Raw genomic sequence first — 6480 nt, forward strand, 5'->3', positions numbered from 1 at the left:
AATATTTATAAAACAAAATGTATTTATGTAAAATAAAACTTCACAGCGCAGGTTAGCTCATGTAAACAGCCATAGATGGTCACTGGAAGCTGAGGAACATTTTGTTACATTCGTTTCACCAGGTAGCATGATTTAATGTGTGTGTCTGTCTTCACACTCACTTGAGAAAACAATTTTACACGACGACACGAAATTATGTGATGGTAACGAATTAGGGGCAAATGTGGGAAATTTGAACGTCCTTTCGGCGCACATGTTCAGGCTTAGAGGAGGAAGTGCAGCAGATCTCTTTCAGGACTATGATTACTGTATTTCAGTCCAATATTTAGAGACAATATTGATTTTCTTATCACTTCCACAAACTCAAACATTGTTCCCTTAATTTGGATAAAAACCATCTCCAACCGACTGGCAAAACAGCGACCCCCGGCCTGTCCTATCTCAGACAGGACAGGATAATAATTCTTCAGCTATTTTCATATGTAGCAAAGACCATACTGAGCTCCAGAACTACACGGGGCGGTATCACCACTTCCACCTTTGCAGTGTGGCCATTTTTCTTACAAGGTATACCCTTTAAGACTTTATTTTTTTTAAGTTCCTAAAATGTGGGTGTGCATTTACTCTTTCTTTCCGTCAGCCAAAAACTGCCTGCTGATAAACTTAAATACACCCGAACCAGGCGGAGTCATCCAGTCAAAATAAAGTAAATTAGTTTCAGGAGCACGTTGAGAAGTAGACAGTAAGTGTCATGAATTCCCTGGCTTTCTCTTTAAAGGGGCTCTGGGGAAATTCTGGTTTGTGCTGGAAGTCGGTCGTTAGGTTATGTTAGCAGACTGCAAATCACCCACAGGCTTGTATCGGCAGCACAGAGAAAGAGAGGGTCTCGTTTTTCATGTCACGGTACAATCTGCTCTCTCAAGGCCAATTAAATTAAAACAAATTTAGCGATTAATACATGTAAAATGATACAAATTGTTATAAAGAGCCCCTTTAATTACACAAACATGCAAAACTGAAATAAATTTGAGAAAATTTGTTACATTTCTATTAAGACATGATCATATTAAGTTTCTAAACTCTACTATTATGTATTGGTTCTTCTTTCTTACTCTAATGAGTTTAATCACATCTGACTAGTGCAGAGCAATCTAGTCGAAATGAGTAAAATTAGGTTCCGGAACAAGTCTACAACTAGATAGTAATTGTCATAAATTACATGATTTTCCCATTTTACTCAATTATAGAGCAACAAACTCACTCAACCATAAAATAGATGGTTTAAAATAATTTTGACGAGGATTGTTTCAGGTGTTTATGTTGAAATCCTTCCCAAAAATGTTTGACTGATTGAAAGATTCATCACCAGTCTTATCTTTTGCTTCCCTAAATTATGATCAACCAAACTAAATCAATGTAAATAAATCAGTGTACCCTAGTGAAGACAGACCGGAGAACAGACATCAGGAACAGATGGAGGAAATTTAGTTTTGGCAAGTGAAATTTGTGACAGACCTTAAAAACAAGTCCTCAGAAATAATATGCATCAAACATTCTGAAAAAAAAAGCAGATCCATGCGGTCTGGTGTGAAGCAATAATTATGCATATTAAGCTGTAACAGAAGAACTTTGCTCGAAAAAACATCATCAGTTGACCGTTTTTTCAAAACAATGAATAATGGAAGAAAACTGTTTTTCCAGATTGCTGCTAATGAGGTCCAGAATAAATTCATCACAATCAGTAGTTTATTATTTCAGTGATATTAAGGGACGGCGCACTTCTATTTTCTAAAAAACAAATAACTGTGTTTTGGGGGGTTTAGAAGCTTTAGCAGTCTGCTTAAATCTATCTTTAATATACAGTAAATGGCAAAGAATAACAATTATTCTATATTATTTATTATTCATATGGATAATTTATGGCCCCCACATGCCTTCACTCTTATCGAGACAAGCTGAGAGGAAAAAGACGCTGAGGTTTTTCCTCCAACACGTTCTGTCGCTCCGTTCCCATCAAAAATTTAGCTCACTAAAAATAAATGGGCATGTCATCACAGAAAGTGAGAACTCATTTGGTTTAGTCAGTGTTTGTTGGTCTTTATGGGTCTGCCTCTACAAGGAATTTGTGATCTAAGAGGGGGGAACAGCGCTGAAATTATATTGCTGTGACTCCTCCATTACAGGAGGATTCATAAAGCTGCTGCTCGCTCACGAGAGAGAAGTTCAGAAATCTAAAGGAGGCAGAAAAGAGGGCTGACGGGGTATTTAGTCACCCTCGTGGAGGAAGTGTCCTGGCAGGATTCGTCTTTATATAAGAACTTCTATGTTTAAAATTTGTTCTCCAAAAGACTTTGTGGGGATGGCTTTTATTTACGGTCACCACTCTTTTGGATTTGCACAGTTAAACTCATAAAACAGAAGAATAGAGGTGTGCAAAATCCCAACACTTTATTTTTCGACTTGCATCCAGAGATCCGATCAAGTAATGTTACAGAAGTCAAATGTTTACTGTTGTATAAGCTCTGTGTCTGTGTTATTTTAAGAAAATAATCATACACAATACAACCCACTACAGACTTCAGCTAAAAGAGTGCGGATCTCCATCAGGTGTTGGCTGGAGGCATGTGGGCGGGAGCGGGGAGTGCAGAGCAGGATGTGAGAGTTAGTCTCGAAGGGGAGGCAATATATATATATATATATATATATATATATATATATATATATATATATATATATATATATATAGGTTTCAAAACACCAGCGATGTACAGTGTTTCAGGTGAAATATAAATCGCCCCAACTGGCAGCCGCTACATGGCTGCCATGTATTTGTTTGGTGCAACTGCGACTGTCAAAGTTGCGCTGACAGGCTGAGGTTGTTATTCTTCTTCTATTGAGACAACGTAGGCGAAGCCATTCCAACAGAATTTGACTGTTTCGTTATTAGTCTACACAAATATCACCATACAGTGATACAGTTTAGCCACAAGCGTAAATTAAAACAAAAAAGAAAAACTGTTAAACTTGCTCTGACTTGCTCTTGTAATATCAACAACACTGCAAAACATATCTTCATGAGGTGCTGTTTTGTTGTTTTTTTTCTTACTTATATGTGACTCATACAGAACCCACACAGAGAATGGTAGATATTTCTTGCTTTAAAGGTGCAATATGTAGGAATTTTAGTTGAGAAACATTCAGAAACTAGCAGATTACTCATAGCATGTGAAGAAATAACTGTATTGATGTTTATGTAATGTATTATTGCAGTGATATCTACTGAAGATATGCTAACCAGCTAGCCCCCTGTCACAGTCCAAAGCAGTGTAAACACAAGCACTCCCCCCAGTCCAGACCGCTAGCTGCACGGCTAACTGAGCTGACTACCTAAATGCAGCTGCAGTTACCAGCAGTTAGCGGTGACTCTGTGATATGCTGCCCCATATTGGTTTGAAGCATGAACTCGACAGGTGGCCAGTTCTTACATATTGCACCTTTAAGATTACGGCAACGTTGTGGAAAATGTCAATTGTTCTATTCTAAGTTTGATTAAACTGCTGTTCTACTTCACCTCTGACACGGATGAATGACGGAATAAGTAATGTGTGTCAAGCACATTTAAGACTTTCACTTTGAATTCCACGTGAGTGGTTATGTTTATGCTGTGAAATCACAATTCTTCTTTAGTTTCTTCATGTTTTCTAACACGAGCAGAATCAGACCCCCCAGTTTTTTTCAAAATCTGTTAAAAAAAAAAAAAAAAATCAAACCTGCTCTCGCTTAAAATCTGATGTGCCACATTTTGAAGGCGGCTCAGCAGCAAAGACGTGGCATGTGGAGGGCACTTTTCACTTACGCCTGTCCCGAGAGGATGAATATTTTACCAACACTATAAATATTTGTTTCTAAAATGGGATGTAGGTGCACTCCGAAGCTCGGACACAGAATCCGTGAAAGCAATATGTAGTTCTGCGCTGCAACATTTATAAACAAAAGGCCCAAAAGAGGACAAAAACATGGAAAAGTGAAAAGTTTACAGTACTGCACTACCACTTCATTGCATTTACCCAAATATTATGAAAGTTGTTCTCTTTGATCGCTACAGAGAAGCATGCAACACTGTGCCTTCATAATACTATTGCCCCCTTTTTCAGGCCTGCAGTGAGAAAAAGTATAATAGTTAAATATTAAAATTTAGCCGTTCCTTTAAATTGATTTGGACACAGAACTATTTTTGTGGTCAGCTTTAAGAAAGCTGCCTAGTTATAAACCCTACACACACATATACAGTATATATATACGTATATATATATATGCACAAATGGTATTGCAATGTTTAGATTCTGAAGAGAGAGAAAAGTTTGAATTAGGTGTCTGGTTTCTGTAATATGCACATGCCTGTGTTCACATGTCATGTGATGAGAAATGTAACTATTTCAAGCACAATTGGAACTCTTTGTTATGAACTGTGACATAACTGTAATATTCATAATAAATATTTTATACATACTGAAGCCTGTCTGTTCTCTTTGGAGCGGAGTTTAGCATCCCTTCTGACCGCTCAGAAATGTCAGTCTTTGTGTGTTAGCCCCTCTCCTCTGCCACTGATAAGGCCACTTCTCTCAGAGAGTGTAACTCAGCAGGCGTATTCTCCCGCTGATCTTCTTACTTCGGATAAACCTCACAGTTTTGTGCTCATTTAATAGGATTCCTCGCTGACCCCACCCCGCCCCTCCTGTTCACGGTGAACCTTCTTAATGCCACTCAGGATGTGATAATCCAGAGGGACAGAAATCAACTAATGGAAGAAACTTGAGGCTCACCAGAACAACAGATTACACTATACTTATTTAGTAAGATCGAGATAAAAAAAAACAACAGACCTCTGCAGTTTAGCGACCTTGCTGGCAGTCATTTGTTGTGGGATGACAACAAACAACCGGAGGGCCGAGGGGCAACGTGAGAGAGTTATGTTAATGATGAGTCTCAGCGAGCGATCGCACCTCTTACTTAATATTCACCCGTTCTTCTTGGAAGACGTACCCTGAAGCTGTTTGCTTTCCTTGCTGTGTTCTTTGAATAGTAAGGGGATCAGATTGTTTTTGCCACATCACACTTTATAAGCTCTAAAGACAGAAAAAGGCACATTTAAGCTGTTAAGATCGGCTTCCTATTACTTCCCAGAACATGAGCATTTGTCCTTAAAAGCTGGCAGCAACTTGTTATCCCCTGCTGGATTACAGAGTTCAATTATTTATTGTGATCTGGAAAGTAAAGGGAAAATGTAAACACTGTCAAGATGGGTAACTTATCACCAAGAACTATTTACTTCTGGAGCAGCAGTTAGTTGGCGACTAATTTGGTGGTTGAAAACTCATCAATAAACCATTGCAGCTCGAACTCTTTACTAAAAGTAGTTATGAATAGTATGTATAAACATTCATATTTATCTCTGACTGTATATCTGGTGATTTTCATGTTTCCTTTCGACAGACATCTTCAACTTCTCGTAGAGGACAAGTCTGGTGATATTCTTCCTTTTATCCATGAATCCCATGAAAAGACCAAAAACAGCAAACGAACTGATTTCATCTCACTGAGTATTGTCTGTGTTGTCAAAAGTCTGATATGGTTTATTCTTCAGCGCCACAGAGCTCCATTGTTTCCTAAAAACACATCAGCTACACTGTAACACTGGCTGACGTGTTCCTGTGTTAGTAGGAATTAACACACTTCAGTTCATTTTGAGTGGATCCAACATGAGACTTTCCTGGTACTGTAAATACTCAGGAATCGACCAAAAATGTATTCTTTTCATAACCTATACTTGAAATAATTGTAAATTAAAGTCATCCCTGTAACCCACAGCTGAAAATAGTCCCCCCCACCCCCCATTTATTTTTTATTTTTTTATTTATTTATTTTTTACTACATTTTGAGTAGCATTTGCTAAAAAACAGGCTTCATGTGTTAGAAGAAATTACTTGGTCTTGGAACTCAGAAACTTCAGAGAAACAGATCAACACCAGCAGTGTGTTGATCTGTTTCTCTGAAGTTTCTCTTAAGTTTCTTGGTCTTTTTACAGGATTGTTAACTACAAGAAAAATATAGAATGAAACCAGAATTCTCTTTTAAAAGTACTCACAGAACTTAAAAACTGTGTGTAAATTGGAGTTTTACGAGTTGATTTTTGGTGAAGGGGGTGATGAAGATGAGTTGGAGGGGCAAGTTTGCTACTTCAGTGTGTCATTATGAAAATGCCAATGTAATGCACAATATAATGAATATAGAATAACTAAAATCAGCTGTGTTTACACCGGTTCGCTATAAACCTCACTATCACTGTACCATATTGTCTGCAACCTAGCATGCAGTCACTGGGGAAGAGGAAGGCTGCCTGGTGATCCATTATCAATTCCTTTCATAGACTAAATGAATGAATGAACTTGTGTTTTGTCCCGTGTTGGTGTTATTTGCAAC

This window comes from Acanthopagrus latus, chromosome 15, assembly GCF_904848185.1.
Source record: "Acanthopagrus latus isolate v.2019 chromosome 15, fAcaLat1.1, whole genome shotgun sequence".
NCBI classification, from domain to species: domain Eukaryota; kingdom Metazoa; phylum Chordata; class Actinopteri; order Spariformes; family Sparidae; genus Acanthopagrus; species Acanthopagrus latus.